A 24,930-nucleotide genomic window follows, 5' to 3' on the forward strand; every position below is an offset into this window, starting at 1 on the left:
ATATCTTTGTGAGATAAGTTGGCTAACTTGATTGTCGGAGTGCCCTCGGCTGGATGAGTTACCATGATATTTCTTACTCTCTTATGTCCAGGTGTTGGCTTAATCTAATATACCGCATGCTCTCCGGCTAAGTTCTTTAGATGAAGTCTATTTGGTTGGGAGGTCAGAAATCAACACCCACAATTTGGCGCCGTCTGTAAGAACTTAGTAGGAATAGATAGCCAACATCTGACAAGGAGGATAAGAAGGATAATCTTGATTCTTGGTTCTTTGTTTTTGATGAGTGGACGTTTGAGTTCTTGTTTCATGAAGCTGACGAGTCATGATCTCGATCGGAGGACTATCTCTAGCATGTTGTTTAGCCGACATATTGAAAAATTTGACGATATAGGTTCTATCATCTTAGGTTGTCGAAGTAATAGAACCTAAGGGGTAATTGTGGAAACATAATTTTGAGTTGTCCACGTGGCCTAGGTGGTTAGCCCAAATGTCACGTGGTTGATTCTGATTGCTTGAGGTGTGGTTAAACCACATTTGCATCCGAGATGTTCAAATGATGGACTACAGTCCTAGATGATGCCCAGACTCTCTGTTTAGGTAAGGTTGAACATTTGAGAGAGCTGATCATAAGCTAAATAGGAGGAGTCTTAGATAAGTGATATCTTTGTAAATGATAGAGTCCTATGAAGTGATACTTCTAGGAGACGAGGGCACTGTTGACTATAAAAGTAAGGCATCCCCGTGAGTCTAAGGTATGCTTTTACCTGTGCACTGATACTGGAGTTGATATCTTTGTGAGATAAGTTGACTAACTTAATCATCGAAATGCTCCCGATGGTATTTCTTACTCTCTTGTGCGTAGGTATTGGCTTAATCTATTTTGCTGCGTGCTCTTTAGCTAAATTCCCTAAATCTCTGTAAAAAGGTCTGTTTGGTTATGAGGTCAGAAATTAACATCCACAGCTAGCATATGGTCACAAAAATTTTTGCGATTAGTTTTTTGACCAAAATTACACCTTAAATGTATTTTTTTTTAGCCCAATTGTTTCCATGAGCATCTTCAATGTCAAAAATATTATTAATTTTTGTATGTGGATAGATAGGATATATGTTATGTGATATTTTCTATTATTGTGATTAGTTTTGACAGTAACGTCTACTACATTTATATTGGGTCCTTGCAGAACAATAAGGAACATATATTTTTATAATTGATAGAAAATAATATTATATGATATTCTATTGACATACAAAAACTTTTACAGAAACAATAATTTTTGCGTTCAGTATTCAATGGCCTCGTTTGGGAAGTGGCTATTTTAGAGGCTTTTTGGCTTTTTAACTATTTTAGTAGGCTATTTTAGTTTTTGTGTTTGGGAAGATGGGATAGATTTTTATTTGAGTTGGTGTATTGAAAAATGTGTTGAAATGATGTTTAAAGTTAAAATGACAAATTTATCCTTAATCTCACACTTTTCAAAATAAATATAAAGAGGCGAAATGGTAATTTCCCTACCTGTCACTGTGACATTGGTAGGCTCTGTCACAGTGACAGCACTGCTGGCCTATATATATATATATTTTTTTTTTGAGTTTTGCACCTCCGCCCTATTGTTCATGTTTTTTGGCTTAAAATTGAAATGAGGCTATAATAGCCTGAACCTGCCTTTCCCAAACAGCGCCAATATTTTTCTATGACCATTGATCCCACCAGGAAAAAAAAAGTATTATTTACATCGGAAAAAGAGAATATGTTGAAATGTTGAAAGGAAGATGTCCTTTCTTTCTTCTAGTAGTGATTGATTCTTATTCTCAGATTTATTGATCAAAAACTAGTGGATGGCTTGCAAAGATGACTCCCAATGACCACGTTTGGTTGGTTCACAATAATGGTTCTATCCTTAGAACATGGGTTTGCTTGTGTTGTCCGAAAGGAACCTTTAAGAAAATTGTGTCCATTGCTCATGGAATTCCTCGAGAATTGACCAATGCGCTGAATGTGTTGCTACTTTAGGAATCTGAGAAAAAGAAATTTTGTAATTGAAAAAATTACACTATGTGGCTTTTATGGTTGGTCATTTTTTTATTTTAATTTTTAAAATTTATTTTTTATTATTTTGATCTTTTAAATTTTAAATTTTTCTTAGTTTACGTCTAAAACAAATTTTTTATTAAAAATAGACAGAAAATAATAGATTAACAATTACGTGACATATAAATATTTTATTATATATAACTCATAAACTAAACTTAAATTTCAATATAATAATATAATTTTTTATAATATATGATAATTATTATGACATTTTATGTCTAATTCTAAATAGAAATTAAATTTAAAAGTAAATTAAAAAAATTAAAATGCAAAGGGTCAAATAAAAATAAATAAATTTTAAGAAGTAAAATAACAAATAATAATAATAATTTACCTTTCGCAATTTCATGAAAGGTATTCAAATTAACTCGTCAAACTCTTAAAACATCTGACGTCATCTAATGATGACAACAATGAAGTAATTGACAAAGATGGCAATCTAACACGTGCAATAAGCCTACATGCAAACAGAAATATATGAAGAAAATTGCACATAAAAATCAATTGCAATTGGTTTACATCATTTTTTCTTTTTTTGGAATCCAGCTCCTCTCAGTTCACAGTAGATTAGACGATTCAGTCTAGTTTGTTATAAATCTCATTTCAATAATTTATTCCGATTATTTTTAAGTCTTGATATATTAGTCATTTATAAAAAAAATTTAAATAGATCTAAAATGTAATTATGAAATGTAACATTTTCTCAACAAGAAAAACGAAATAGCGTGTCCATTTCTTCACTCTATCAAGATAGACCAAAACGTCAATAATCATCCCCCGAATCCCATCAAGATAGGTCGGAAGGACCATTCGATAGTCATGTTAGTTAACTGTTTGGCCATAATAATCTACATTTAAAAGAGAGTTCTTAAGTTACCTCTAGTCTGTCCTCTATACTTCTCCTGCTTGGCCTTTTATAATTACCTAACTTGAATCTCGTTCGTTGGATCACTGTTCAATCCGAGGATTCTACTTTTACTCAACCCTATTCGGGCAAGTGGCCAGGTTGTTTTTATCTTTAATCGTCGGATTATCATCTTAGAGACGGCTCAGATTATGTCAAATGCTAGTAGCCAACTTGTCAAGTGTTGTATCCGTCGGATCAAGTTGATTGGATAATCTTGTTGTTTATTAGGCCTGACCTATATCCGTGTATTTTCTGTTAGGTGTTTCTGCCGTTAGATGAAGCTTAATCCAGCGTCCTTTTTTCATTCTGTAGATTTCTCTTCTAGAAGGATATCTTTATGCTTGATTGCTCTTCATGCTTTTAGGCACACGCCAGCTTACTGCCAATTGTTCCTAATGGACTCCTAAAAGGCTCATCTGAGCCTTTTTTTTTCTTCTAGGCTGATGTTTAATTGATTTGGGCTTGAGCTATTATTTTATCCATCCATGGTATTCATATACTTTAATCATATATCTTCAAAAAAATAAAATTAAATAAATAAACGATAAATATGATTTTTAAAATAAATTGTTCTTTAGTTAGAAATAAAATATTAAAATGATATGATACAATTGTTAATATTTTATTTTATTTTTTTATTTTATGTAATCTATGCACTAGGACATAAAATATAAAGTGAAAAGATTATTCTGAACTCCACAGCACTTGAGACAAGCTAGATTCTTTTTTGTGAATTATTGCATTCGCAAATGCACACCCCACTCAAAAGTAGCAATAGCAGATCTTGAATAATGATGTTCTATTTCCGAAAAACTAAATAATATCAAATACATGGAGAATTAAAAATGAATTAAAATAAGGATGAAAAGGTCAAAATAACTGCCAAAAAAAAAAAGAAAAAAAGAAAAACGAAAGTGGTGATTTTTACTCTTTTGCCTCTTAGCCTCTCTCATCTCCTCGTTTTCCTTGCCTTAACTGCCTTTCCTGTTGGCCACCCCTCCTCATCCTCCTCAGTCACAAACCACCCCTTTGTCACTCAATATTGCCACTACCAACTCCACCCTTAACTCCCTCCTCCATGCCAATTTTCCAGTGCAAGGAAGATTGCGACAAGAGTAAAGAGGAAAAGAAAGAGAGAAGAGGGCATTTTTCTGATTTTATATGGCATTGCTATTAAATTGGTTTTCCAGATGTTCACAAACTTTGGATAGAGCTAATCAAGCTAATGCCAGGGTCCAAACTGTAGTCAATGCACCATGAACACACACAACCCATGCAACATTTTTTAGTTGAAAAGGGCAAGAAATCATCTTCCAATAAACTGCACAAAATTCAATACTTTTGGACAGAATTATTTGTCTCACTTGTAAATTAGTACCAATCTGGATAAAAAATTCAGGTTGTAATCCCCAATCTGGATAAATAATTACTTCTAATAACATGTTCAGTTGTTGAAAATAGATTTAAACAGAGACCGGAGGATAAGATTCAATATCTTAAGTTCAAGTTTCTCAAAAGATCACTGGAGGTTTGTCTAGGTGTTAACTTTAGGTTCCCGGCTGTCCTGATATGAGGTAACTCGGGGCCCATTAGGCTAAACTAGGCAGTTGATACCTTGGATTATCAAAATAATAAAAAATAAAATATAGACAAATAACAAAAAACAAAGAGTAGATTGAAAAACATAGCCAAACCCGACAACTTTGTTTAGACTTCCAAAGTCGTGCAGTATTGTTCAAGTTGTTTTCGGATAAATTTATTACCTCCATCTTTCAAAGCTTCAATGGGCCGATGAGTTGCCCCACTCAAGTGACTTTTGTAGAGGTAAAACAGTTTGGTTAAATTCATCAGTAGAAACAAGTCACTTGGAATGATACAGTCAAGTTCTTGTTTGTCCAAGTCAGATTCCTGGAGCTCTCTTAAATTCTTGATAGTTTTTGGGATTTCTCGATCTTTGATGAAGAGTTGAAGAGTGGTCTTAGAGTATTTTTTGGACAGTTGAGATTAATTCTATAAAAGTTAAGGGTGGAATAATTATTTCACCTTCTAACTTATAAACCTTAACCCTATCACTTTAAGATTCGAGAAAAATTACTCTAGAAAAGATTCTGACTATTTTTAGGTGGTCCATAGCTAGCAAAGTTGAGGTTTGGAGTAATGATGGAGGAGAGAAGGTTGTTTTGGTGTGGCAAAGCCAGATGTTTCAAAACTTCTGATAGTTGGGTTTTATATTGTGAAAAGTTTTGTCAATGGTAAAAGTGAGAAAAAACTTACGGTGCCAACCACCAACTTTCAAAAACGTATCAAGAAAAATAATATGCAATTAAAATTTAATTTGAGTGTGGATCTGACAATGTAACAATTGAATTTGCATCATGAGCTTGGGTTTCCTATAGTTTATTCTCTGTAATGCACACTATAAAATGACATTGTAGTGTATTTTTTATTTGTTTATTTATTTATTTATTTTTCCAGTTTATGAAACCCACGATGACTATGGCGTCCTCTCCTAGCTTCCTCCACCAACGTCGATCTTTGCAACACCACCTCTCTCCAAAGAGTCGTTAACTTCCTCTTCAACAAATCCCCCAATTACTGTTGTTGTTGAGCCATTGTTCAGGCCCAAAAGTGTTGGAAATGGTTATGTTATAGAATTCTGGATAAAATCAGATATTTTTTTTTAAAGTTTGGTCTATTTTTTAGGTGGGCCCTGTGCGTCGATTTTCACGGGTCAAAGTGGTAACGCGTTCTATGCTGCGTTGTGATTCATGTGGTATATTTGGTTGCTCAAAACCATTACCGAGTGAATGAGAAATTGAAGTCAAAGTGTGCTCTATGGAAATGGAGTTTTGGTGGAAATTCTTTAAGGTTGTAAAATGGCTTGTTCCACATTGATTTGGTGGGAAGTTTTGAATGGGTTTATAAGGTTTGGGTTTGGTACTTGGGGTGTGCCCCAAGGGGTACCCAAGTGTTTTAGAGGGAGAGGTTATAGGCAAAATGGGCTAGACCCATTGGACCCAAAAATCACCACACACGCGCGCCGCAGCCGTCTGTCTGGGCTGGGCTTGGGTGCGTGGTGTGAGGTTGGGTTGGGCTTGTTCGGCCAAAAATATTTGAATTTAATTTTATTTTGTATAAAATAAAATCCAGAATTCAAATAAAACCGAAAATAAACTAGTTTGGTTTTACTGTACATCCAAACAGGGCCCTTCCCGTTTTTGTATCTGTTTAAATTATGAACTCGACAGGTTTCATACCTGTTCAATTCAAAACCAGCAGCCACCTTTACATCTATAAATAGACTTCCATTTGGATTTTACTCCAATTTTCGTACTCCATCATCTGCTATAAATCTCTGCATTTTGCTGCATTTAATTTCTAAAAGAAAGAGTGTAAACGCTTAGTGTGTTCGTAAGGCAAATAATTTGTAGTGCTGCTATTGTTTGTAGTAGATTATTTCATCTTGGGAGATAGACGTCCAAATTCTGAAAGCACCGTGGAGAGGACGAATCTGTCTTAAGGACACAGTGTTAAACACTGGACTTGATCAGATTATAATTCGAACAAATTAAATCAAGTAAGTTATTTAATTTATTTTCAGTGTTATTGTTATTTATTTAAATCAGATTTTAATTTTATTTTTGTAACAAAATAAAATCTGTTATTTATTTATTTATTTTTATTTTGAGTTTGATTTTTGTAATCAAATAATTTCTCTCCTTTCCTTTATTCTTTATATTATGGTTGTTGTTTAGTACACCACAGAATTTAATTTATTTAAATATAGTGAAGATTGTCCTACAATCTTAAGACAGATTTTATTTTTGGTATCTTCATTGTATTTAATTTTCTGTGATTTCATAAGACATATTCTGGTTGGAAAAACAAATAGTGGTTTATGCTATTTGACAGATAGTAGTAATATACTGTCTTTTTTCTTTGACAACTAGTAGTAATATACTGGTGTCATTAACAATTGCAGAATATTAATTTGTGTTACAGAAAATTATTGTGATATTTTATTTTTCTAGTTTTAGTACGAAGGAAAATAAAATTATTTTGTGTTATAATTTATTTTCTGGTTTTAGTAACTAGAAAATTAATTTGTGTTTTAATTTTTTCTGATTTTTGTAATCAGAGATTATGGCTACTGCAACTGAAACTGCATCTGGTAGTGGTACTCCTATTGTTACACCAACACTGGTCTAGAACCATGTTCATGTACCAATCAATCATGGAGAAAAACCGAAAAAATTTAACGGTACCAAGTTTAAGAGATGGCAGCAGAAGATGCTGTTCTATCTTACAACTCTTAATTTGGCCCAGTTTCTCCATGAAGAGGCTCCAGCACTTAAAGAGGGTGAAAGTGATCGGCAAGTTATTGCCGCTGTAGATGCTTGGAAACATTCAGATTTTCTGTGCAGAAACTACATCCTCAATGGCCTTGACAACATGTTGTATAATGTATACAGTCCTTTGAAGTCAGCAAAAGAATTATGGGATTCTTTGGAGAAGAAATACAAGACAGAGGATGCTGGCACGAAGAAATTTGTCGTCGGTAAATTTCTGTATTTTGTTATGGTAGATTCCCAAACAGGAATATCTCAAGTTCAAAGTTTTCAGATAATTTTGCATGATATTCATTCAGAAGGTATGTCTCTTAGTTAGTCTTTCTAAGTCGCTGCTTTAGTGGAAAAGTTACCACCGGCTTGGAAAGATTTCAAAATTTTTTTAAAACATAAACGCAAAGAGATGACCATGGATGAACTTATTGTAAGACTGAGAATTGAGGAAGATAACCGCAAGGCTGAAAAGAGGAATGGGAAAAATCCCATTGAGTCCAAGGCTAATGTGGTTGAACAAGTTCATAAGCCACATAACAAAAAGAGAAAGTTTACTGGAGATAGTCCTAAACAAGGCGACAACAATGGCAACAAGAAGTTTAAAGAAAAATGCTATAACTGTGGCAAGACTGGACATCAAGCTTCTGACTGCCGCCGCCCTAAGAAGAATCATGGAAGTAAGAGTAAGAAGACTCCAATCAGGCCAATGTAACAGAATTGGATTACATCTCTGACGGAGTGAATGACATCAACCTCTCTGCTGTGGTGTCTGAGGCTAACTTGGTTGGAAATCCCAAGGAGTGGTGGGTTGACACTGGAGCAACTCGTCACATTTGTGCGGACAAGAAGATGTTCACTACCTACAATGAGGCCGCAATTGGTGAACAACTTTTCATGAGAAATTCTTCTACTTCTACTGTGGCTGGACAAGGAAAAGTTATCTTGAAGATGACATCAGGAAAAGACTTGACCCTCAACAACGTACTGCATGTACTTGACATCCGGAAGAATTTAGTTTCTGGTTCTTTGTTAAGTAAAAATGGTTTTAGGCTTGTCTTTGAGTCTGATAAATTTGTATTAACAAAGAGTGGTATGTATGTTGGTAAGGGATACATGAGTGATGGTCTCTTTAAGTTGAATGTAATGACAATTGTACCGAAAGTTGCTATGAATAAGAATAACGCATCTTTTGCTTATATTCTTGAGTCGAATTTATGGCATGGTAGATTAGGACATGTAAATTATGATGCTTTGCGTAGATTAATTAGTTTGGATTATATTCCAAAGTTTGAAATTAATCCTAATCATAAATGTGAAGTTTGTGTAAAAGCAAAAGTAACTAAGGCTCCATTTATATCGGTTGAAAGGAAAACCGAACCTCTAGAATTAATTCATACTGATGTATGTGATTTAAAATTTATTCAAACTAGAGGAGGCAAAAAGTATTTCATAACTTTTATCGATGATTGCACAAGATATTGTTATGTTTATTTACTTAGAAGTACAGATGAAGCCTTAGAAATGTTTAAACTATACAAAACAGAAGTTGAAAATCAACTTGGTAAAACCATTAAAATGGTTAGAAGTGATAGGGGTGGTGAATATGATGCACCATTAAATGAATTTTGTGCACAACATGGCATTATTCACCAAACTACAGCACCTTATTCTCCACAGCAAAATGGAATTGCTGAAAGGAAGAATAGAACCCTAAAAGAAATAATGAATGTCATGTTACTAAGTTCAGGCTTACCACAGAGCTTGTGGGGGGAAGCAATATTGTCTACTAATTATGTTCTTAATAGAATACCCCACAAGAAAACCAAAAGCATTCCTTATGAATTGTGGAAAGGTCGACCACCTTCCTACAAATACTTAAAAGTGTGGGGGTGTTTGGCAAAAGTTGAAGTTCATGTTCCTAAAAAGACTAAGATTGGACCAAAAACAGTAGACTGTGTGTTTATTGGTTATGCTCAGAATAGTAGTGCATATCGGTTTCTGACTTATAAATCAGAAATACCTGATATAAATGTGAACACTATTATAGAGTCAAGGAATGTTGTGTTTTTTGAACATGTCTTTCCTTACAAGAAAGGACGGGAATTAAGTTCACAGAAAAGAACTTATGATTGTACACAAAGTCAAGAGACTAATGACAATCAAACACAAGAGACTAGTAATAGTCTCGACCAACAGGATTTAACTGATGATGAACCAAGACGAAGTAAGAGAGCAAGAACATCAAAATCCTTTGGTCCAGATTTTCTGACATACCTGTTAGAAAATGAACCTCAAAGCTTTAAAGCAGCAATGACTGGTCCTGAAGCACCTTTGTGGAAAGAGGCTGTTAATAATGAAATTGAATCCATTATGCAAAATCATACTTGGGAATTGGTGGATCTTCCACCAAGTTCTAAACCTCTTGGATATAAATAGATATTCAAGAGAAAAATGAAAGCAGATGGTTTAATTGACAAGTATAAAACAAGACTTGTAGTTAAAGGTTACAGACAAAAGGAAGGTCTGGACTATTTTGACACATATTCCCCTGTGACAAGAATAACATCCATTCGCATGCTTATTTCTATAGCAGCGTTGTTTAATTTAGAAATACATCAAATGGATGTTAAGACAACTTTCTTAAACAGTGATCTAAACGAAGAGATCTATATGGAGCAACCCGAAGGGTTTGTAGTATCAGGGCAAGAAAAGAAAGTTTGTCGACTTGTAAAATCCCTTTATGGATTAAAACAAGCACCTAAGCAATGGTATGAAAAATTTGATCATGCAATGCTTACTAATGGGTTTAAGATAAACGAATGTGACAAATGCGTCTATGTTAAAAGTACTGACCAAAGATATGTCATAGTTTGTCTTTATGTGGATGACATGCTTATCATTGGAAGCAGTCAAAACATGATCAAATCAACTAAACAGATGCTTAACAAAAGATTTGATATGAAAGATATGGGGGTCGCAGATGTTATATTAGGAATGAAAATTACTAAAACATCTGACGGATATGCATTATCTCAATCACATTATATTGAGAAAATTCTTGATAAATTTATCAAGGATGATATGAATTTAGCTAGAACACCTGTAGACGTCAATCTTTATTTATCAAAAAATAAAGGTGATGCAGTGTCTCAGTTAAAACACTCCCAAATTATTGGAAGCCTAATGTACCTAATGAATTGTACTCGTACTGATATAGCTTATGCTATCAGTAAATTGAGTAAGTACACTAGTAACCCCGGAGAAGACCATTGGAAAGCGATCATTCGGGTTCTTAGATATCTGAGATTCACCCGTGATCATGGTTTGAACTTTACTCGATATCCAGCAGTACTGGAAGGTTATTGTGATGCAAATTGGATATCGGATACTAAAGATTCAAAATCCACAAGTGGATATGTCTTTACTCTGGAAGGTGCTGCTGTTTCTTGAAAATCCACGAAACAAACATGCATCGCACGATCCACAATGGAATTCGAGTTCATTGCTTTAGACAAAGCAGGGGAGGAAGCCGAATGGCTTCGTCACTTCTTAGAAGACATTCCAATGTAGCCAAAACCTGTGCCAGCTATTTGCATTCATTGTGATAGTCAATCTGCAATAGGCAGGACACAAAATCATGTGTATAACGGTAAGTCACGACATATTCGTCGTCGACATAATACCGTTAGACAGTTGTTGTCAAATGGAATAATCTCTATAGATTATATAAAATCTAAAGAGAATATTGCGGATCCGTTAACAAAAGGTTTGACAAAAGAGCTAGTGTATAGTTCATCGAAGGGGATGAGATTAAAGCCTATTACATAAGAGTCGTCATAATGGTAACCCTACTTAAATGACTGGAGATCCCAAGAACTAAGTTCAAAGGGACAACTAAGTTATGTATGGCTCGCCAGAAATCACCAAGGGATTAAAAATTCCCTACCCATTCCTATGGTGAGAGTGATATCTGCAACATATGTTGTATGCAGGGGTGTAAGGATAAGCTTTGCTTTTAATGATTACTTATATCTTGATTGAGGCATAAATCAAGACGAGTATAAGGAGATACTCACAATAAGAATCACCTATATGAGTGTCGAACTGAGGCCGGTTCTATGAGAATGAAGAGGCTAAATTCTCGAGAAACACTTATGAAAACTAGGCACGTTCAAGGCCAAAATGAACACAATAGTGAGAACCACAATGTGTTAGAAGATATTTTGTGTGAAATCTATTGTCTTGGCTTACACAAATAGCTGAACAATTCAAGGCATCGCGTCCATTGGTTAGCCAGTAAGTTCGATAGGTTATCACTAGGGAAGGTTCAAGGCCGAAATGCAAGATATTTTCGACTTATACTCTTTCGACAAAGCCTGCATATTGTTGCATTTTTGTTGTCATCAAATTCCATTCATGTGGGGGATTGTTGGAAATGGTTATGGTTATAAAATTCTGGATAAAACCAGAATTTTTTTCCTAAGTTTGGTCTATTTTTTAGGTGGGCCCCATGCGTCGATTTTCACGGGTCAAAGTGGTAACGCGTTCTATGCCGCGTTGTGATTCACGTGGTATATTTGGTTGCTCAAAACCATTACCGAGTGAATGTGAAATTGAAGCCAAAGTGTGCTCCATGGAAATGGAGTTTTGGTGGAAATTCCTTAAGGTTGTAAAATGGCTTCTCTCACATTGATTTGGTGGGAAGTTTTGAATGGGTTTATAAGGCTTGGGTTTGGTACTTGGGGTGTGCCCCAAGGGGTACCCAAGTGTTTTAGAGGGAGAGGTTATGGGCAAAATGGGCTAGACCCATTGGACCAAAAAATCACCACACACGCGTGCGCCGCCGCTGCTGTTCGTCTGGTCGGGCGAGCTGGGCTGGGCCTGGGCTTGGGCGCGGGTGTGTGGTGTGAGGTTGGGTTGGGCTTGTTCGGCCCAATACTAATCTTTTTGGGCTAAAAATATTTGAATTTAATTTTATTTTGTATAAAATAAAATCCAGAATTCAAATTAAACCGGAAATAAAACTGGTTTAGTTTTACTGTACATCCAAACAGGGCCCTTCCCGAAATAAACTAGTCTAGTTTTTAACGTACATCCAAACAGAACCCTTCCCATTTTGTATCTGCTTAAATTATGAACCCAACAGATTCAAATCTATTTGAATTCAAAACCAACATGTCATACCTGTTCAACTCAAAACCAACAGCCACCTTTACATCTATAAATAGACTAGCCTCCCATTTGGATTTTACTCCAATTTTCGTACTCCATCCTCTGCTATAAATCTCTGCATTTTGCTGCATTTAATTTCTAAAAGAAAGAGTGTAAACACTTAGTGTGTTCGTAAGGCAAACAATTTGTGGTGGTGCTATTGTTTGTAGTAGATCATTTCATCCTGGGAGATAGGCGTCCAAATTCTGAAAGCACCGTGGAGAGAACCAATCTATCTTAAGGACACAGTGTCAAACACTGGACTTGATCAGATTATAATTCGAACAAATTAAATCAAGTAAGTTATTTAATTTATTTTCAGTGTTATTGTTATTTATTTAAATCAGATTTTAATTTTGTTTTTGTAACAAAATAAAATATGTTTTTATTTATTTATTTTTTATTTCGAGTTTGATTTTTGTAATCAAACAATTTCTCTCCTCTCCTTTATTCTTTATATTTTGGTTGTTGTTTAGTACACAATAGAATTTAATTTATTTAAATACAGTGAAGATTGTCCTACAAAAAGTTCCCTTCTGTTCTGCCTACATCTGATCCCAGATGCATTGCACAGTGACTGCAAATAAACGGACACAACCTAGATCACACAAGCAAAATCGAATTTATTGGGATAAATTGATTACCTCCATCTTTCAAGTTGTTCAAGTTGTTTTCGGATAAATTGATTACCTCCATCTTTCAAAGCTTCAACGGGCCAATGAGTTGCCCCACTCAAGTGACTTTTGTAGAGGTAAAACAGTTTTGTTGAATTCATCAGTAGAAACAAGTCACTTGGAATGATACAGTCAAGTTCTTGTTTGTCAAGTCAGATTCCTGGAGCTCTCTTAAATTCTTGATTGTTTTTTGGGATTTCTCAATCTTTGATGAAGAGTTGAAGAGTGGTCTTAGAGTATTTTTTGGACAGTTGAGATTAATTCTATAAAAGTTAAGGGTGGAATAATTATTTCACCTTCTAACTGATAAACCTTAACCCTATCACTTTAAGATTCGAGAAAAATTACTCTAGAAAAGATTCTGACTATTTTTAGGTGGTCCATAGCTAGCAAAGTTGAGGTTTGGAGTAATGATGGAGGAGAGAAGGTTGTTTTGGTGTGGCAAAGGCAGATGTTTCAAAACTTCTGATAGTTAGGTTTTATATTGTGAAAAGTTTTGTCAATGGTAAAAGTGAGGAAAAACTTACGGTGCCAACCACCAACTTTCAAAAACGTATCAAGAAAAATAATATGTAATTAAAATTTAATTTAAGTGTGGATCTGACAATGTAACAATTGAATTTGCATCATGAGCTTGGATTTCCTATAGTTTATTCTCTGTAATGCACACTATAAAATGACATTGTAGTGTATTTTTTATTTATTTATTTATTTATTTTTCCAGTTTATGAAACCCACGACGACTATGGCGTCCTCTCCTAGCTTCCTCTACCAATGTCAATCTTTGGAACACCACCTCTCTCCCAAGCGTCGTTAACTTTCTCTTCAACAAATCCCCCAATTACTGTTGTTGTTTCCATGGTTGGTTCTCTTGGATTTATTGTCCTCTGTTGAGCCATTGTTCAGGCCCAAAAGTTCCCTTCTGTTCTGCCTGCATCTGATCCCAGATGCATTGCACAGTGACTGCAATAAACGAACACAACCTAGATCACACAAGCAAAATCAAATTTAAACCCAGAACCCCAAAACACTAATCAAAACACAACCATTGAAATAATCAGACTCTGTTAGGGATAATAGCCAACCTTCCAAATCTAAAATCAGAGCATATATGGCATAAAAGATATACGCTTGTGTTCCCAAGTTTTCACACCCCAATTTGTTTTCTTCTCTCCCTATATTCTTAATTCTAATTGTCCAATTTTTGAGATGGGTTTGTGATGTGTAACAAGTAGATGATGAACTCTTTGAACAATTGGATCAACAAAGGGCAAGGAAGAGTCAAATTGAGGATAATAGTGACACTTTTGCGACGAATTTGGAATTATCTCGAGTTTGGGATTCTAATTGGAAATAGCTTTTAAATCAAAGTAATCACCATTTTGGGGATAATGTGTGGTGGATTTTAGCCAAATTCCTTCACTTAAAGCTCTCAAATTAGTGATTTTGCTGTTTTAGGAAAGCTTCGTTTTAGTAATAACTTTATTTTGAGAAGTCCACTTTTAGCGTCGTCTATTTTGGTGCATTTCTATTGTTTCTTGGTATTCAGATTTGGGTTTAACTCAATTTTTTTTTTGGTGGTAATTTTCTGTTTATTTTTGTGTATAACAAGGAATTAACCTAATTCCTTGTTTTCTTGTCTAGTTAGGGTTTCGTTCATTTTATATAAGGATGATTTAGGGCAAATCAACTTCTATTCAATATAATTCAAATTATCTTTGAGAATTCTTTATTTTTTGTGGATTCAAGGTGTTCTTCGTCTGCTATAACGATATCTAACCCTGTGTGATATATTTTGATGTGTCAGTTTGTGTGTATTGTGATGATTGTTGCAGGACAATATCTCTGGTGAAATGTTGCTGGATCTCGGCTCTCTTCTGAATCTTCAGACCCTGGATCTGTTCAATAATCGGTTCTTTGGTTACATCGCGCATCACCGCTAGCAGCAGTCACCACCTACCCATCCACCCTCCTTTCCCTTTTCTCTCTCGATCTCGTCGGTCTTCACGGTAGAGCGATCACCAGAGCTGGTGGGTTGAGGGTGGGGTGGAGAGAGGAGGCGGCTTTGGCAGGGTTCAGGGTGGGGTGGATGGTTGTTGGAGAAAGCTACTCTGTCTTAAATAATAAACAAAGTGATGTCATTTTGATGTAGTACAAAATATACTATACAGTGTGTCCTATAGAGAACCTAAATTCTTAGATCATACAATGATTTTTGTTAATATTCTTTTTTTTATCTAAATTCTTGGTCCCTATCATTATTCAACGTGGCAAATTTTATTTCTTTTTGTGTGTTCCTTTTTCTTTGGACTGTGGAATCAATAATGTTGTAATGCTTTCATTTTTTTTTTTAACTATGTTTTTGTTTATGATCTCAATTTATTGATAATAGAAAAGAAAAAAAAAGAAAAAAGAAAAAAAAAGTAGTGGGATTCATTAAACTATTATAATGCCCAAACAGAACACAATATACAGAATATTATTAAAAAAAGATTAAACATCCCTTAAGTTTAAATTTTTGAATAAAATATTTAGGCCTATCGGTTTATTGTGCATCCCATTCAATGATTTAAATTATTCATCTTATAGGATCCTCCGTATATATTATCCATGAAAAATATTAGATCAATATGATAATTGTAACATTTTTATTTTATTGCATGAAAAAAATAGATGCGAAATATGCTTTTAAAAATAAACCATTATCTTCTTTTTTTTTGGCAAACATTTTTTTACATTTACAGTTATGAGAAATTTTGTTTTATTTTATTATTTAGGATTTATAATAAATTAAAGTTTTAGTGATAAAAACTTAGAAAAAAAAATCACATTTTAAGAACGAAGTATCGTAATTATTAAAAATGCCTTTTTACTGTATTTTTATCAATGACATTGAACACTTAGGAACGAATATCCTTTTAGTGACATTTTCATAATTTTATTGTTAAAAGTCCCTTTATTTGACTTTTCGAGATGGGTTTATAGTGACAACATGAAATAACCTCTTAATATGTTTTGTAATAAAATTTATACTTTTAGAGAGTTTGATCCCTAAAATTCTTAAATATTGTAGTATCCCAACATTTTCCTCACAAGCGCCTAAATACTGCTTGCATATACATCACTAGGGCATGGCTATGAGACTCGTTTGAAAGTAGTGTTTTTAAAAAGTTAAGGACACTGTGCATATTCTAATAGGCAGATTTATTATCTAATAAGTTCTGTAATAATTAGCGATGTTTTTATAAAAGAAAAGTCTAATTATCAATTTTTATCAATAATTTGAAAAATTCGTCATAAAAAAGTTGTTAATTGTTAATTTTTAGCGACATCTTTAGAAAAACATCACAAAAAATGACTCTAATTATCAGTTTTTAGTGACATTTAGAAAAATGTTGTTAATTGTTGGTTTTAGCGACGTATCGAAAAAAGTCACAACAAGCATCATTAATTGTCAATTTTAAGTAATGATTTTAATAGGATCAAATTTCTGCATTGAATTGATTAGATTTAATAGGAATTAAGTCTAACTATTAACACTTGTCTAACTTATTTTTGTCCTATGCTTTTAGACCCACTGTGAGACTAGCTAGGTAAAAACTCACCCCTGATTGCATGATACTTAACTGACTTGGACTATATGACAAACAGCGGGGAGAAGAAAGTGCCATCTATGGGCACCCACCACACCAGATGTTTGACTATGTAGTAGGGATATTCTAAAAAATATATGGTATGAGTGTTTGATATGTATCGGATATGTATACTCATTTGATATGACAAGATATGTATTGAATATGGTAAATAAGTATTCACCTTTTTTTTGTTGTTGTAAATTTCAAAAATGGGAGGGATACGCGAAAAATACTTGAAAGATACGACAGGATACATGAGGGATATGCCAATTAAGTATTCAATTTTTTTTTTTATTTTTCATTTTTTATATTTTAATATGCCAAATAAGTATATAAATTTTTTTTTTTAAATTTTTTTCTTATTTCAAATTTATATTTTTTCAATGGTCAATACCCTTTACTTTTGTTCTCCCCCCCCTTCACTTTTATCTATTAGGCCTATTTATTTATTCATTTTTCTACTTTTTTGTTTTTTTCTACTCTATTTTAATGTGAGTATTTCTTTACTAAATTTTTAATTTTAGGAACTTTAATGTTAGTATTTCTTTGGAGGAATTACGTGTAAGTCCTAATATGTGGACTTATTGTCCAATAAGTCCTGTCAGAATTAATAGTGATTTTCATCAAATACTATTAAAAAGCGTCACTAATTATTAATTTTCAGTTACAGTTAAAAAAAGCCTCACAAAAAAGTCACTAATTTCAATTTTCAGCGATAGTTTGAAAGATTTGTCATATAAAAACATCACAAATTGTAAGTTTTAGTGACAATTTATAAAAATTATGACAAAAAAAGTCACTAATTGTTAAATTTTAGCAACATATACAAAAAATCATCACAAAAAATTATATTTAGTGACGATTTTACTAGAACTTATTTTCAATAAGACTTGATAAAAATTAAGTCTAACTATTAGAACCTATTGATAGTTTACCAGATTTCTTTATTTAATTGGAATCCCTCTTTTTATTTATTAATTTGCTTTAGGTTTTATTTTCATGCACATTACATTACTAAAATTATAAAAAATAATTTTTTTTACGAATGTACGCCTGCCTTATCCATATCTTGCTTCTTCAGATTTTAACATATTATCATATCCATATCACCGTATCTCATACCGTATTAGATGTTTGATAATTTAACCCACTAAAGAAAAGGTTTTGAGTATTAGTAAAGGCTAGCATGAGAGTCACCCAATCTGTTCAGACAAGTGGTTTGTGAAACGATCTTTGATCTGAACACATTTGGGTGTATATTTTGTGAAACGATCTTTGATCTGAACACATTTGGGTGTATATTTTGGTCTGAACATATTTTGTTAATAACAAAATGTGAATGTCAAATATGAATGATAACAAAATGTGATTGACAAATATGATCAAAGATCATATCACAAACTATGAAGTTTAAAGATTTGTCAAGAAACAAAATTAATCAGAAAAATAAATATCATTCATAAACATGAAACAATAGCGTTTGCTGTTAAACAGACTGTTTCACTCAAATTACTCTAGATGCATTTTCTGTAATTGAGCCTGGTCGACATCCGATCGATGTCGCCGGAAATGTGGCCGACGAAGAAGTTTTGAGAAAGGTTTAAATGTTCCAGCTTGGAACAATTGTAGAGAGCAGTAGGTAACAGTCGAGGAATAATATTGTACTGAAGGTTGATGGCGGCAAGGTTTTTCAAATCACAAATGAACGGTGGGATTACTCTGGTGATGGTTTTTAGTAGGATTATGTGTTCAAAATCAGTAGCTTGTGGGCGGAGCTATTCATTGTTTAGTTCCACTGAACTTTCAAATTTTGTTCAAATATACATGGAATTATGTCCGACACTTTTGAGTTTCAGCAAAATGACCCCAGTGAATCTAGAAACAAAATATTAAATTTTGGAATATAACAAATTGCCTCAAGAAGTTAAAAATATATATATACAAAATTTTAATATTTTAGAAAGAAAATGTCATACAATTTTTTAACTTTACTTTTTTTACTAACGAATGCGTCATGGAATTACACTGCTAGAAATTAAAACATAACTCACTTCAATGATATAATAGGTGTCATATCAGGGAGTAAAATTTTGGTACTTTGTATAACATTATTCCTTTATGAAACAAGCTCACTGTTTGACAGAAAAAGGCTCCTTAGCAGCAGCCAATTAGTTTGACAAAATCTGATTTGGCTAAGACACTCCACCAATTCGTGTACTGAATAAGGCACTTCCGGTAGATTAGACTTTGCCCAAATTGCCACCCTTACCTTCACAATATCACCTAACTCCACCGAATTAGGTTCACGGGCTTTAAATATACATTCATTTCTTAATTTCCATACTGACCAGGGCATAGCCATAGGTACAAGCTTCCAGATTTTCAGCAATAGCTTTTTAAACTTAGCACCCAACCACCACTGAAGTACTCCCTCCACAGTTGCAGGTGTCACTCATTGGACCTCCTACCACTGCAATAGACTTGACCAGACTTTCCGGATCACAGGGCATAGCAGAAAAAACATGGTTTACATTTTCTGGTTTATTCCTACAAAAGGGACACATTCTCCACACTGCTACTCAGTACCCCAATGTTCTAAAGATACCTGTAGCGATCCCAATTTTGCCACTTCGCTTAGTATGTCGGGGATCGAGCTGCCCGGTCAGCTCGCAGGGTTCCAGGGGGTAGCACCCCTTGGCAGGTCCTAGGACAGCGCCCTGGCGAGGTTGAGTGGCAGCGCCCCCGAAGCAAAAATGCAAAATGCATTAGAAGTTGCTTGTCCGCTCGAATAGTCGTTTATACGCTTGAGCGGAGAATGTTTGGTTCTAGAAGTTTGACCTGTCGGCAAAAGTACTCGGAAAGTGTATTTGATGCTTGAGCGGAGCTTTCCACGCTCGAGCGGTCCATGTTACATCAGTTCGTGAATCTGATATTTCAGATCACTTTTCTATATCTCTCTCTAAAAACCCTTTCCTCTCCCTTCTCTCTACATTTCCCTATGCCAAATTGGATCAAAACCTTGATTTCTTAAGATCCGTTAGAGTTCTGCCATAAGTTCTTCATCAAAGTTGGTTAACTTCTCGAGGGCTTCGGTGTGTGTGGTGAAAATCGAGTTTCGACACCGTTGATTTTGGGGGTTTCATCTCATTTCTTCTTCAAAACTTGAGGTAGAGACTTTCTTAGAGTTATGTATATATTTTTGCAAGATCTATATGATTTTCGAAATCATCTTTCGATAGCTTTGAAAATTGATTGTTGATTCAAGAAGTTGAGCGATTTTGAAATTGGGTTTGTCTCTTGTTCTTTTAAAATGATCTTATGGGTTTTGATCTTCATTGATTGAAGAAAAGATGATTTCAGAAAGTTTTCTTTCAAAGGATTTGAGTTGTATAGTTTTGGTGAGAAAATCTTGAATTTGGGGATTTTTTTAAAAGAGACTGAAAATCCATGAATGATAATGTTGTATTTATATTGTGTGTCAAAATAAATGGATGTTTGGAAAGTTTCTTATTTATATTTATATAAATAATGAATTTTAGGGAATATGAGAATTGTTGTTTATTTTGGAAGTTATTGTTCAAAACATTGAAATAGTCTTAAAATAACTAATTGTTGAGGATATTTGAGAAGAGGGAATTGCGTTATTTCTTAGATGATGAATTGGAATAAAAGTATTTATATTCATCTTGTGAAATTGGCATATCAATTCATTTGACTACATTAACTTTGAAAGTTGATTTGAAAACTTGCATTGAGAAAAGAATGTTGAGAAACAAGTTTTCATGAAATGGTTTTTGGGTAAATACGTTGGTAAGTCTTGATAGGTGGTGTAGATGATATTGAATAAGTTGGCCTAAGAGTCCGGGGTGAAAGACCGAAAACCCAGCGCGGATAGGTGTCGAGCCTTCTGATTAATACCAGTAAAAATGACAATTTGGTAGTACTTGTATAGTCTACTTGTAGACACCGACCTAGGGATTACCAGAGTCATATTTACAGCCCTTGAAATAAATTGTTAAGTTTTGAACAATTGAAATTGCATGACATCATTGAGCATGATGGTTTTCAGAAGATGAAAATGTGATTTATCTTCAAAAAGGGGCATAGCATGGCATGTGCATTTCATCTCTTGAGAATTGTATAAAATGTATATGCTTTGTTAAGGATTTCCTACTGGGCTTTATGCTCACCCTACGGGATTTTTGTGCAGGAAAAGATGTGGTGATGTTGCCTAACTAAAGGTGAGGAAATATGTGTTGAGAATATAAGATTATCATTTTGCTATGACTCTGTGTGTAAGCCAAGGGTTGTATGTGTGTGGGTTTGAATAACCGTTTTGTGTAACCAAGCTCAAGCCTTGGAAACTTGTAAACCCTTGGCGGTATTTATTTGTTTATTTACTTGTTGTTGGATTAATGTATTGTTGCATGAAGAACTATTGTATCATGAAATGTAAGTTTGGAGATTTATATTCGGTTTTCCTTAAAAGAGCCATGATTGTTGTATTATCATTTACGCTAGAAATTTGGGGCGTTACAACTTTGTATCAGAGCTACCGGGTTTGAATACTTGGAGCTCGTGGGAAGTGGTTGTTTAACTACAATGGGTTCATTTAACATGTTTAGGAAGTGTTATGCATTTTGTGACTATGTGATAACATGCTTATGTGACTAAATGGATATGTGTAGACACTCCATTTTTGGCCGTCCTTAAAACTTGGGCGTCACTGATGGTTTACTTGTTGGTGAAAGATGTGCAGAGCAAAAGTTCGATTTCTTCAGCAAGAGGAGAGTCAAATCCCAACCTCACACCCCATTTTGGACCAAAGCTATTTTGAATGGTTTTTAGACCATAAAACCCTCTCTTTCAAAATATTTTTGAAATAAAGTTTCTACAATGTTCCGAGGCTTGCATTTTGTCAAATGTTGCGTTTTTCTGTAAACTGAGCAAGGACAAAGTGGAAATGAATGAAAGAGAGATGAAATCTTTGAATTTTTTTTCAAAGATTTCATCTCTCTTTCATTCCACTTTTTCAAAGACTTGGGCGTTGCTGATGGTTTACTTGTCGGTGAAAGATGTGCAGAGCAAAAGTTCGATTTCTTCGGCAAAAGGAGAGTCAAATCCCAACCTTTTGGGGCTTCAATTTGGATACAAGAATGACCTGAAAAGGAGTCCAGATGAAGGAGTTATGCCCATTTGAAGTTGGACCTGGAGAGCAGAATTTTCCTGCCGACTAGAAAAAGTAGCTGGCCGACCAGAAAAGTGGTCGGCCGATCAGAAAAAGTGGTCGGCCGACCAAAAAAGTGGCTGGCAGGTCCCAAACTCAAATTTTTTGAAGATATTTTCTCTACAGCTGTTCTCCACAACCTCCAGCTGTCCCAAAAACAGATATTTTGAACCAACTCTTGCTTTTTGATATATATGAGCCATATCTCCCATTTTGCAAAGGGGAACTTCTTGGGCAAGTTTGAGAGCCTCTCTCTCTAAAAACTCCTCTCTCTCTAGAATTTTCAGACCAAAATCTATGCCTCTCTCTCTTAAGCCTCTCCCTCTTGCCTTTTGTGCATGGAAGTAGAGAAATACCTCTCTTTTGCCTAGACATCCTTGGTGAAAGTGGTCCATCTTTGGGAGGAGGTTGCTTGAAGCTTACTTGGGACTTTGTTGGAGCTCCAAAAGGTGTTTTGGCTCAGATTTTGGGCTGGTTTTGCAGCTGTGCATCAAGGGTAACATCTCTCTCCCTTTAAGCTTGTTTTACACATTTGCTTGGCCATCTTTTCACACTACTTTGGGGCTTTTTTTGGGGGTAGAGTTGAACTACAAAAACCTTTTCTTTTCCTCTGTTTTTCATTCATAAAAGCCTTGGTTTGTGCTTTGATTGGCTAGGTGGTTGTCCTCCATTTTGCTTCTTGGCTTCTAAGGCCTTGTGAGCTAACTTTTAAACTTTTCAAACAACTTCTTTTTGGCCCTAGAACCACTGAAATCCAAAGGATTTTCAGTGGCAAAAACCCTATTTTGAGGGCTCAAATAGGAGAGGGTGGTCTCCTCTCCTCTTGTGTTGGTTGCTAGTGTTGATGGCCAACCAAATGAGCATGTATTTTTACTTATTTGTGGCTTTATTTGGGCTCATTTTTGTGACTTTTGGGACCTTCCATAACTCTGTTTTAGGCTGGTTTACTCACCTCTTGCATGCTTTATACACTTGTAGTGTAAACTTGTACACTAGCCCAACATGCATCATGCTTTAGACCATCATTCTAATGTGATTTTGGCTTAACTCCAAGAAGATTTTGGCTATGTTTTAGCATTCTTAAGGTTTGATTTATGTTTTTTTGGTCATGCATGCCATGCTTTGTATAGCCATAGTGCATTTTAACTCACTAGCCTTGAGTTTCCAAGCCACTAGCATGCATTGCTTGGGCTATTTGCATGATTTAGCATCATTTGGAATGATATTTTAGAGCATGTTTCATTTCCATGCACTCACATGTTTCACTCCTTCAATGCTTTGAAGGGTTCATGCTTTGTGTCTTAAAAAAGAGCCCATGTGTATGCCATCTTGCCTAGGCTTTTGGACCACCATTTTAGTGTGCTTTGGGTCTTATTTTTCCATGATATAACTCTGTTTTTGGTTGGTTAGGGCATTCCTCATTTTCTTCTTACACTTGCAGTGTAAGTCCTCTTTACTAGTCTTGTATGCCTAATGAGTGAGCTTGTTATTCTAGCATGTGTTGACTTGGTATTAGCCCATTTTTGGTGTTAGTTTGACATGCCATAACTCTAATTTTTGTTGGTTAAGTCATCACATGCTTGGGTTTGGTAGGTGTAGTGTAAACCTCCTTATTGGCCTTACAAACTCCATGTTTTGACCCTTCATGCTAGCTTGTTTTGGCTTTGCTCCATGCATGTTTTGTCATTATTTTGGCATGCTCTAGGACTATTTTGGGTTGTATTGGCCATATGCTTCATGCATTGCATAGCTATAGTGCAAATGCCTTGACTAGTCTTGAGTTTTGAGGCCTCTACCATGCTATACTTGTGATGTTTGCATGCCTTGGCCTCATTTTAAATGATATTTCAGAGCTTATATCTTTGCCATACTCTCATGTTTATCACTCCTTCAATGTGTTTGAGAGTTGCACCTTTATGCCTTGTTTGTGAGCCATTGCGTGAGCCTCATTTTCTTGCCTTTCAAGCCATCATCTCAGTCCATTTTGGCTACTGTTTTGGCATGCATAAGGTCTGTTTGGGGCTGGTTTGGCCATTTGAGCATTGTCTTGCATGCCTCTAGTGTAATGCACTTCACTAGCTTTGATGCTTAAGCCTTGCAACATGCATCACATGAGTTGTTTGCATGATTTTAAGTCATTTAGCATGACATTTCAGTGCTGGAACATATGTCATTGTACTCCATGTTTCATCCTTTCAATGCCTTTGGAGAGTTGTGTCTTTTGCCTTAATCTTGCATTAACATGTATGCATGCTTGGCTAGTCCTTGGAGTCTTCATTTCAGCATGTTTGGCCACTTATTTGGGCATGACTGAGGTCAGTCCATTTTGGTTTAAGTCCATCGAGCATTGTGTATGCCATATGGTTCATTGCGTTGTGTAGGCCATGTCCATTTGCATTGTGTATGCTAGTTGTTGTTCATATTGTTGCATGCTTATGTTGTCTTGCATTGAGTATGCATGCATTAGCATAATTTGCATGTCATTAGCTTTGTTAAGTTAATCGTGTCACATTGCATTGAGTGGGCCATGTGGTTCTTAGCATTGTGCATTGTGCATGCCATTAGCATTGAGTATGCTAAGTTACATTGCATTGCATGTTTGCATGCTTGTCCCTTGCATGTTGTCTGCATCCTTGTTTAGTTGTATTGCATCGAGTTGCATGCTTGAGTCGCATTGGATATGCCATGCTTGCTTTGCATCTGTGTTTGGAATAGATGTTAGTTCAAACACGGGAAACGAGGGACGTTTCATACTTGAAGTGATGAAACGCGCCTCAATTCTCAGTCGCCGACGCTCTTGATCATACATGATAGAGTTTTAGGCTTTATGTGTTTACT

The 24,930-nt window shown here is 34.9% G+C and overlaps 1 long non-coding RNA gene across 1 annotated transcript in view; it reads left to right on the plus strand.

Moving 5' to 3' along the window:
• LOC145806323 (uncharacterized) overlaps positions 1–15,514 on the plus strand; it is a 39,011-nt gene extending 23,497 nt beyond the window's left edge. Inside the window, exon 3 of the long non-coding RNA XR_014349283.1 lies at positions 15,066–15,514. This is a non-coding gene — a long non-coding RNA (uncharacterized LOC145806323). The remainder of the gene's footprint in view (positions 1–15,065) is intronic.
• The last annotated feature ends 9,416 nt before the right edge of the window (positions 15,515–24,930 follow it).

This window comes from Camellia sinensis, chromosome 13 (genome assembly GCF_055761805.1).
Source record: "Camellia sinensis isolate YWXY chromosome 13, ASM5576180v1, whole genome shotgun sequence".
NCBI lineage: Eukaryota > Viridiplantae > Streptophyta > Magnoliopsida > Ericales > Theaceae > Camellia > Camellia sinensis.